The sequence below is a fragment of the Thermobia domestica genome, chromosome 17 (genome assembly GCF_964235325.1).
Source record: "Thermobia domestica chromosome 17, izTheDome1.hap1.1, whole genome shotgun sequence".
Taxonomy (NCBI): Eukaryota; Metazoa; Arthropoda; class Insecta; order Zygentoma; family Lepismatidae; genus Thermobia; species Thermobia domestica.
The window spans coordinates 63479286-63491400 of NC_137470.1; positions in this window are offsets into that span (position 1 = coordinate 63479286).

Below are 12115 nucleotides of genomic sequence, written 5' to 3' on the forward strand. Positions count from 1 at the left end.
TCTCCAATCCACGAAATGTCTAAATAAATATATAAACTCTACAGAGGGGTCTTGATAAATTGAAATGTTATGCCAATGAACACTATCTTTGAACCCTGCAATAAATCCTTTTGTTAAATTTTGAAACATTGTAATCATTACCCACCAACTTTGTTAGCATAATCTCTTATAAGGTTTTCTGATAATTGCTGGGTCCCACATAAGCGCCGCCAAGAAAGTTTATCTGCATGTTCTCGTATAAAAGCATCAGAGAGTTTGCTGCCATAAGATATAGCATCAAAATCAACTTTATCTATAACTCATTAACTCATTACAGGCCAAGGATCGAAATAATAAGGGTGGGTCGAAACCAATTGTAGTTTTGTAATATATTGTACCTCATTTGAAGGGAAATAACGAGAAAAAAATTTGTGCCGCACAGTTTGGTGAAGGAAAATGTTGCGTTTACGCAACGTTGGCTCTTCCTGTTGTCTTTCGACTGAGCACTACTTCTGTAAGAATGTTCATTATGTTTAGAAGTGTAAATCATTGTAAAATTATTTCACATATATTCAAATTCCAAAACATTTATTTCAAGTGTTGCCTACATTTATTTCACAATGATGATGACTATTATTATAAATATTTAATAAATTGATAATAATTCTATAAAACTCTGATAAGCGAAATACATAATTTGTCTTCACTTTACCGTAATACTTTTTTGTCTGTTCCGAGTTAGTTTCTATAGTAACTTGAGCCCTGTAACAAACCTAAAATGTACAGAATAAACTGATGGGATTACATAAATCGCATATAGTTACTTTTCATGAAGTGACATGAAGATGTTTGAGTGAAGATAACATTACATTTGCTGCAAAGATAAATTATCTGAGAGTTGCAAGCTCTACACCTTCTTCTTTTCTTCTGTGGATGAGAAATTACAACATGGCCAATATTGCCGTAGCGTACAGAAGAAAGCATACTTATTGAAGGTGGTCATCCTAGTTGTACGTGAGTTTCTTCAAATTTCACTTCTTCGGCTGCTATAGATTGAAACTGTGGTGCTTCAGATTCACGAAACACAAGCGACATAAATACTGCAGACCTAAATTCTAATTGAGATATATTCTTTTCACTTACTAGATTATAAAATTTCCAAGTGTTAACAAGTATACTATCAATAATGTCTTTGAATAAGAGCCACCACCATTTTTTCCCTCTTACTGCAATTCTGTAGTTTGCAAAACCGTTGTCGTGAAGATCGTTACTATCGTTAGCATACTTCTCAGAAAATTTAATAATGCAATTAGTTAGATCCTCATCAAAAAATAAATTGAAAATTGAAAAGGGGTCCATTTCTCCATACTCTGATTTCAAATCGTTAACTACTTTATCCTCTTTATTCGAACTAGCATGTATGTATCTAGGTTTTGTCTTCACCCAATGAGGTGCAAGGATTTTCTTTCTCTTCTTTGTATGTGCCATTATTCACCAGCTGACGTTACAGACACATTATCTGTTTCTGTATTATCAGACTTGTCTGTTGAAGCGTGAAGTTCGAGTGCGCCGACTACAACGTTTGGTATGTTCACATCATCGTTTATGAACGCCTCATCTTCGTCAATTGCTTCCTCGTCTGTTAGAGCATCGACATCCGATGGCATCAGAACAATATTTGCACCTTCCTCTCCAACACCTTCATCGAGGCCCTCGATTATTTCTCCAAGGGATAGATACTTCTTCACCGTGTACATCTAGAAATAAATATGATAAGTACGTATTACATAAATAACTCACAAGAGTAACAAGTAAACAATGTGTTAAAAAAAATAAATATTTTTAAAATGTACAAAAAACAAACAAATATAAAAATTGCTAGAAACAGTTCGTTCAAGACATAATAAAGTGAATTTTAATTTCATGTTATCTGGAATGCTTCCTAACTAAATTGATTCCTAAACTGAAAAATGATCCTTACTTTTGTAAAAACATTTGTAATAGTCATACATCACGAACAGTAACATTAAAACCTGACTTTTTCATACCGTTCTGCATAGTAGCAACTATTTACTTATGCAAAGTTTATTCCTCCCTTGCACTTTTCAAGTATATTACATATTTATTTTCAAACAAAATGATGAAATCCAATTTTTTCACAGAAATATACTTTATTATCCGTATTCTAATTTGTGTGAAAAATTAGAAACACTGAAAATACCCTAAACAATATTATAAGATAAGAATCAATGAAATTATATTTATGTGCTTTTCTTGTATATGCTACCGAATATCTATTGTTGATTACGTTCGATTCTAAAAGCCAATAAACATATATTTACTTACCTTACAATGTGAGCAAATTTTGAAACTAGCAAACCTCAACCTATAATCCTTATGTTCTGTAAACAATTCATACAACCTTTCACTTAAATAGCATTTTCTTCTTCTTCTTCTTCTCTAGTTACAAAGGCGTATATTCTTTACTATAAGTTTACTGAAACTACAACGTGCATATTAGTCGTCCCGGAGCATGATACATCTAAGTGATTTGCGCATTTGTACCAAGTCAGACCAAACTGTAAAGACAACGCGAAGGGCCAACGTTGCTTAAACGCAACATTAAATTAAAAGCAAAACACTGATTTAACATACAAAGTCCAACTATTTTTCTTTATAGCACTTTACAAAGCATAAAACGGAATTACTAAATAACGTATTTTGTGTGCTTGAAATTATTTGTAAATATTTTTAACAATTATTCAAAATTACAACTCTAAATTACCTTAAAAATCCAATTTTTGGTGCAACACTGACAAAGGAACCACAACAATTTCAAACGAACTAATCTTTTTTTCGATCAGATTAGGTCCATTTTTAAAGAATGAGAAGTATTTGCTACTAATAAAATAATTTTATTACAGAAAAAAAATTTAAAATAATGTTGCGTTTACGCAACGTTGGCCGAAAATGGGTTAATAAATTCTTCAGATAGGTTTTGATTTAACGATACTTCTTTCCAATGAACTCTATCTGCAAATTCTCTTATAAAGTCTTCTGATAAGTCTTAGTTTACCGAAATAATCTAACAATCAACTTTATCAGCTAATTCTCTTATAAACTCTTCTGATAACTTTCTCCATGAACATATTTCAGTCAAATTAACTTTCTCCTGATATTTACGTATGAAATCTTCTGTAATGTGATCATAGTTATATTCCTCCTCATAATCATCATAACCAATAGATAACCTTTGCTCATCAGTCAGTAAATATAACATCTCATCGGACAAGTTCGCAACGTTTGTATAGAGAATGTTTTGTATGAGATATGAATTCTTTTCTTTAATAACTTTCTTGAACAAATGATCTAACATACCTGTGGACACGCTAAAATTTGTTTTGTCTTCATCATTATAGCCACCAATATCTTAATGTTTACATACACAATCAAATATAGGTTTGTAAGATAATATTTCCTTAGCACTAGTCATATTCACCTGTTCGTTTTTATTCTTAGATTTTTTAAAATTTATTTCATTTTTGATTTTCTATATAATAAATGGATAAACATTTTGATTTATTACATGATAGACTTAAACTAATTCACCATGATCTTAAACTCTTAGCAACACTACTAGAGAAGTAAGCTCTGTTAATAGAAAAGCAAATAATGTTATTGAAAAAAAATTATTAATAACACAACAAAAAACCTGATTTAAGTAGTGATAAATACGAATATGATAGTGATGATTATGATGATGAGTAAGTTTACAAAAATGATTCAATTTTAAAATGTGTATATGTAACTTTGATGGGTTATTCCCATGAAAGCTATGTTCTAATACAACGCGTAATATGTAGACAATGGTAGGAGTGTACAATGTTAAGTGCTGTATTAGGACATATGAAAGTAAAAATAGTACGAAAATGATTAGAAATAATCTGGTGAAGATAAAAAATTGAAGAGTGATACTAAGATTTTCTATATAATAAAAGATGAGTAATTATAATAGATTTACTGTAATAGAGTTAAGACGACAATGTAAAGAAAAGGGAATTAAAAGATATTCCCGATTACGAAAAGCAGATCTAATAAACCTTCTTATACAATATGATGATAAACAAAGCAAAGACAGATTAGAAATATATTCCCATTTAAACAAGACATATTTGAAGAACCAAAAATCAAAGCTGAATCAGTACCAATTGATGTAAAGCTCAAAGAAACGACAATGAAATCAAGATTTGAAACGTGGAGATTCAAAACAGATTACAAAGAACATGATCCTCTAGAACAATATATCACTTCAACAACGAACGCTTTCATAAATAGACTAAGCATCAGCTTACAGAAACATGATTCGTTAAAAGTTAATATTCTAATAAGCAGCCAATATAAGAAAGATAAGGAAATTTTAAACTTTTACTTTAACACTAACCACATAGAGGCATTCCAATCAACTAATCTAAAAGAATTCATAAGTGATGCTAAAGAAATATTACGAGCAGGAATGGATGAGTTCCAAGCTAGAGGTTCTGGATGGAATTTTACAAATATAAACTACATAGAATTAGCTCTTACTAAATATGTACCGTATAAAGGATCATCATACATTGAACTACCAAATGAAATCAAAAGAAAACAGGCTTTTATCAATATAAAGAACAAAGATGAAAAATGTTTCTTGTATTCAATTGCTTCTGCATTACATCCTGTTGAAAAACATCCACAACGACCACCAATGTACAAGCATATTGTTATATAGTTGGAAGAAAAATTAAAAGGTATCGATTATCCTGTAAAACTAAGTGACATCCCAAAAATTGAATGACAACTCAATATATCATTTAACATTTATACATATGATGATGATGGAAAATATATAGTGTACGTTTCATATTATACTAAAAACAAAAACACAACCATGTGAATTTATTATATGTAAGAAAAGAAAATAAAACACACTATTGTTGGATTAAAGACCTAAGTAGATTAGTATGTAGTCAAATAACAAAATGGAGAGCTCCAAAATACTTATGTGATACATGCTTCTTATACTTTTACTCGCAAAGTGCATTAGATAAACACGAAAAAGATTGTTCTACTCACGAAGCTGTTAAGATAGAAATGCCACCAAAAGATACATATGTTGAATTTCAAAACTACCAATATACGATGAAGGTATCATTCGTGATTTTCGCTGATTTTGAATGTCTGTTACATAAGGTTATGGGATGTAAACAATGTTATCCAGAAGATGAATTATATACTAAAAAATATCAGCAGCACAAGCCATCTGGATTCTGTTACTATATTGTAAAAAGTGATGGAAGTAAAACAGATCCTGTTGTTATAGAGGTGAAGATGCAGCTAAGAAGTTCATAAGAATGTTAAAAAAAGAAGCCAAACAAATTTCGAGCATATATAAAGAAAATAACGAATTACCTTTAACACGTAAACAGTTAAAAGAGTTCAAATAATCCAAATCCTGCTCTTACTGTAACGTAAAATATACACCAGAAAACCACAAAGTTAAACATCACGATCATATAACACGAGAGTTTGTAGCTGCATTATGTAACAACTGTAATTTAAAAGTTGAAATTCCTAAGTTTGTACCAGTGATTATACATAACTTATCAGGATATGACTCTCACTTGTTTATAAAAGAACTAGGATGTAATAAAGAACAAATAGAATTAATACCTAATAACGAACAACGTTACATATCATTCAGTAAAAGAGTTGGAACTATCAAATTAAAATTTGTAGATTCATTTAGATTTATGGCATGTAGTTTAGACAAATTATCATCAAAGCTAACGAGGGAAGAAATGACTCACACACAACACTTCTAACCTAATGAAGAACAATTTAACCTTGTAACAAGAAAAGGTGTTTACCCGTACGATTATGTTAGTGATTGGAATAAGTTTAGACAGAGAAAATTACCACCAACGGAAGCATTCTACAACAAGCTTAACAACACACATATAAGTGATGAGGATTATAAGCATGCAAAAAAATTGTGGAAAACATTTAAAATTAAGAATCTCGGACAATACCATGACCTATATTTAGAAACTGATGTATTGTTATTAGGAGATGTGTTTGAGAACTTTAGAGAAACATGTCTTAAAGCTTATGGTCTTGATCCACTTTGGTATATGACAGCACCAGGTTTAGCTTGGGATGCAATGTTAAAGATGACAAATATAAAACTAGAGTTACTAACTGATTACGATATGGTACTGATGATAGAGAAAGATACAAGAGGTGGAATTTCGCAATGTAGTAAAAGATATATAAAAGCAAACAATAAGTATATGGAAGATTACGATGAGAATAAAGAAGATTCATACTTAATGTACTTGGATGCTAACAACTTGTATGAATGGGCAATGAGTCAATACTTGCTATTTAAGGGATTTAGATGGTTAAGTGAAGACGAAATAAGAGAAACAGATTACACAAATATACCTGATGATTCTGATACTGGTTATATATTAGAAGTTGATCCTAAAGATACTGGTTATATATCCTAAAGAATTACATGACTATCAAAAAGACTACCCATTAGCACTTCAAAACATGTGTCCACATGTTTCAAAAGAATCAAAACTGTTAACAACCCTATACGATAAGGAAAAATATGTAATTCACTATCGAAACTTAAAACAATATTTGTCACTTGTATTAAAACTTAAGAAAATTCATCGTGTAATAGAGTTTGAACAATCAGATTGGTTAAAGAATTATATAAATTTAAACACGCAGATGAGAACTAGAACAACAAATGACTTTGAAAAAGACTTTTATAAGCTGATGAACAATTCAGTTTTTGGAAAGACTATGGAAAATATTAGAAAGAGATATAAACATATAAAAATAGAATGTGACCCAACAAGAGTAGAAAAACTAATTGCTAAATCAAATTTTAAAGATACAATTATTTATACTGAGAATCCATGTGCAATCATAATGAATAAAAAAAATTAACTTTTAATAAACCAATATATGTCGGAATGAGTATCTTAGATCTATCGAAATATTTAATGTACGACTTCCATTATAATGTGATGAAGCCAAAATATCAAGACAAATTAGAAGTATGTTATATAGATACCGATAGCTATATATATCATATCCAAACAAAAGATGTGTACGAGGACATGAAACATTATATTGATTACTTCGACACGTGTGATTACCTTGTAGATAACAGATATAAGATACCATAGGTTAATAAGAAAATACTTTGTAAGATGAAAGATGAACTTAAAGGAACAATCATAGAAGAATTTGTTGGTTTAAGATCAAAAATGTATTCAATCAGGTTCGAAAAATATAAATGTTGTAAGAAATCAAAAGGAGTTAAGAAAATGTAAGTAAAGAACTGTCATTTAACGCTTATAAAGACTGCTTGTTCAACCAAAAAGAATATTATAAGATGATGAATTTGATTAGAAGTTATAATCATTTATATATTATTTATATATGTGTTTTAGAAGATGGGGTAAATACTCTACCATGGGGACATTATAAGATGGAAGAGATGTAGTTTTAGATGTAAAATTTTTAGATTGTAAGTTTTTTAGATGTAAGTTTTTATGATTTTAAATGTCATAAAAGCCTATGCATCTATTCAATCTCACTTTGCGCTATCCTTCTGTGTTAAAGTGTAATGGTCAGTGGCGGCTTCGTAATTTTTTGGCAGTTAGGGGTGGAGGAAAAGTGGTCTCGTAGTTAGGTATGCATACTACTTATAGTATATTAATACGCTAAGCTTTGAAGTTGGTTTACAGTCAACTTATGTGATAACACACGGTTACTTCTCTTTGTAACATATCTCCAGCAAATTGTTCCTTTCGAACCGAAGCTATTAGTGCTTGCATTCACTGCACACAATCACACTGTGCTCACCACATACAGTTTTAGTGCACTCGAAAAATACCATTTTACTTTTTATTTTTCTGCTTACTAGACATTTATAGCAACTCTTTCGTTTTCTCTGGAAAAGAATCGCGTCAGTTCTCACGGGGATTTAGTCCACAGAGTTCAAATGCAGTTGTTGTTGTTTTCCGAAGATGAGCAATTGTATTTCTTTCTTGAATATACGGTAACATTAGTTCTTTTGCTAGCGTATTTTAGAAAAAAAAATTCCCTTGAATGATTCCTTGGGAAAGATATTACATGTTGTGACTCATACACTAGGAAAGTTTTACACATGTTACATCTAGTATGTTGAAAAACAAAACACATGGTCATCACTTTTGTGGTGTAGTTTCTTGGCATCTGGTCCACAGAATACACTGCTTCTTTCGTTTTATTGTAATATATGCTTATATCTAGGTTCTTCTCAATCTCTAGAATAATGTTTTAGTATGTGTGCGTTGTGCTGAGAAGAACTACGCTAACTCAAGAACTATCTCTTGGCGGAATCTTCTGCTAGGGGCAGTGGCGTATTTAGGGAGTTGGGTTTCCGGGCTTTAGCCCCTGAAAACTTAGTTACTATAGTGAATTATATGAAATATCTTGCAGAATTTTCAAATTTTCAGGCAAAGCCTCCCGGAAAAAACGCCGTAAATACGCCACTGGCTGCAGAGTTATTTGCCTCTCCTCTCGTGTATATCATTCCATCATTATATATAGCTATTTTTTGTATTGCACAACAAAAATATTTTAAGTCCATACTTGGTTGGTTTCCTAGTTAAGTATTGATCGAATAGATATTCCTCTAAAAGAAATGAACTGTTCGTCACGTATCAGAAAGGAACCAGTCGATCTGCTTTTACCCTTTGTTCCTTTTCTTTTTATCGTCAAACAACTTTCTTCTTCTTTGAAGTCTATTCACAGACAGACGCTCGATAGTATGGATTACTATCAGAACAAAATAACTAACGGAGTGGGAGTCTCCGTTTTTTTTCAACTTCAGATAATAATATTTGAATGAAATCTTCGAGTTCTGTCGTAGTTACATACTTCCAAGTAATTTTGACCTCAACTGCTAACTTCTTTCTTCTTTGTTAGTGCATATCAAAATTTCGGAAAGTATTTCTGGAGACACAAAGAGCAAAAATGAACTTTTTTATATCAGAAGTACCTGCGTTACGAGTAGATCCATCCGTGAAACGTATTGTTCCAGACCGGTGTTTAAGAATTTGACGGAGGATCACAAGACCAAATTTTATTAGATTTAGACACACAGCTATTTACTTGAAGCGTTTATGGACGTCTATATGAAGAAGCATTTGTATTTGCAGTATTATCACACAAATCTGACAATTGAGTCGAATAAATTGAGGCTAACGTTTACGCATCTGAATCTTCATCATATGAGGCATGTATGTTTATACCCGAGCTATCTTCCTCCTTTCTCGACCAGCCCTCGTTTCGTAATATATCTTATCATCATCTAACGATATTTTATTTTTTTCTAAAGAAAAGTAAACCAAATAGCAAAGTTAAATTATCTGTACTTCATTGACACTGAAAATAAAGTTATTCAAGTGTAGATTTTTATGAGAGACAGCTAAATATTGACTTGTGAATTGCCTATGAAATGGTAGATACATTGTAATCTGGTGCATGTGTTTAGTGACACATACTTATACCGTATTTTACTTCAGTTACGTTATTCACATTAAACAACTATACCAAAACGGACGTGTAACTTCTTTAGATTTCAATTCAACCCAAGGCACCCATACTATACTCAGAAAACCGGGAACTCAGGAAATTTAACATTTTCGACCTTCTTAAACTACTAAAAATTAACTGAGGTCTGGAAATCGATTTGACTCTTCTGCCAGATTCAGGGTTTACAAACGTGCAAATGATCCACCCGCAACTCTGGTTTTTATATATAACTGAAAATGCATATAAAACAAAACAATTTCTTATCGTACTCTCCTCCAGATACGCCACAATCACAGGAGCTTCCACTTCTGAGACACCATTCACTTCAAAAGCAGATTTTTTAAGAGTGCGGGAATAGGGTTAAGTTCACAATTATTTATTCATCAATTATTTTATAGGAGAAAAGAGACATCTACTCCCAGCCATTAGAGGATTACGCCCTCTCTTTGGCATTAAGCATTAAGCATTAAACAAATAAGTATAACTTAAGAAAGAAAAAAACATAACATTTCCGTGAGATACTGGGCAAACTAGCGTAAAAGCTTTAGCGGGCCTCTGAAACGCATGTTACGTAATAACGAGGTATAAATGAAAAAAAACTATCAATAAATGTGTTATTTTGTCAATTTAAGTAAATTGCTTCTATGAAGATAATCCTTAACATATTTTGAAAGACGTCAGAGAAAATTAGCATGAAAATCTGAAAAATGACCAAATCAATTCACTTTCTTCAAGGTGCCGGGCCTCTTAGACCCATGGTATACATTTAAGAATTAACATCAGAGATCAGATGGAACGATCAAAGGGTTTTCTCTATCTTTCCTTTCCTATGTTAATCTCTACTATTTAAATAATACGTATATGCGAAAAGTGGGATTTAGATCGCTCTGTTTCAAGTAATGAAAGAGCTGTTCATTTCTTAGAACTGAAGACTGTTGATCAGAAATCATATGGAATGATCGAAGATTCTTTTCTATTTTTCGTTTTCTATCTTAATATCTACTAACACATAATACATGCGAAAAGTGGGATTTGGATCACTCTATTTCAAATAATGATAGAGCTGTTCATTTCCTAGAACTGAAGTCTGTTGACATCAGAGATCACATGGAATGATCGAAGGATATTCTCTATCTTTCCTTTTCTATCTCAATCTTTTCTAATATATAATATACGCGAAAAGTGGGATTTAGGTGGCTGTACTTGAAGTAATAAAGAGCTGTTCGTTTTCAAGAGCTGAAGTCTGTTGAAATGAGAAATCATATTGAATGATCGAAAAATCTTCCATTTCTTTCCTTTCCTATCTCAATCTATACTAATATATAATATAGAGCTAGAGTATAGTACCTCTTAAAATATCAACCTTTCGTCATGAGTTGACGATTTCATGTTCTGCCAAACTCGCTGATAGCGTTAAGAGACATAGATTATATTGACTAGTTGTTATTCTATCTAAGGTGATACATGTTTAATATTTATATAGAATGGGGCTTCGTCTTATTGACAGATCGGATTTTGCCAGTACGTGCACGGAAAGGAAAGCAAATAATTTGGTGAGGCAATTTTACATTTTGCGATTGAAATTTTAAGTTTCCACGCAGGAAATGAATTTTCTGTGGGGAGAGTTTCCCCCAGGCTGCCCCTTGAATTAACCCCTTCTATGGATACGTACAGTGAAACTAAACCCAGATTTATTAAATACAGGATATTAGTATAAATCAAAATTTTATCTATAGCCGGGAAAAGTTTGTAATATTATCTATGTGTTTTCTATCTATCTTTCTATCTAAAATCTTTGTCAATGTCTATTGAAACCAATATTGAAAAAATGACAACAAAAAATATCTCACATTAGAATACTTTTTAGTACTAAACAGTATCTGTTTCCAACCCTGATTGGAACACTCATTCTGGCTCAGTAGCCAAAAACAAATGAGAAATGTATTATGATTCATGTCACGTCTAGTGATTGAGCAGTGGGAATATTCCTGGTGGGAAGGAAAATAAAAATGGGAATATACACGGGTTTATCACTGACATAAATTCCGGGGAAGACATTTATTTTAATTTCTTTACTTTTATCTTTCAAATTATAACAACCATACGATTAAATACTTTATATTCATTTATTATGATTTACTTCTAGGTTTTAAGTAATTTGGAGATTAAAAAGACAAAATTCGTTCACTGTACTTCATATAACTAATAATATGATTTTTTAAAGTTCCATTCCCATTTGCACTAAAGAGTAGCAAAGTACTAATTTACAAATGATGAAAAGGAACCATTTTGTAAGTAAAGTAGAAATTATGTAGGAGCAGATATGAAGTACTATTAATAAACCCCGAACCACCGTTAGTAATAGACGACGGTCTGTCTCCTCTCTCTGACTCGAATTTCTGAAGAGGTACTCGGACTTCTCTTACATGTGAATTAACGCAGGGAAACTTCGAGAAATGGGTAGAAAGAAAGTTTCTATGTGGCAACGTTACGT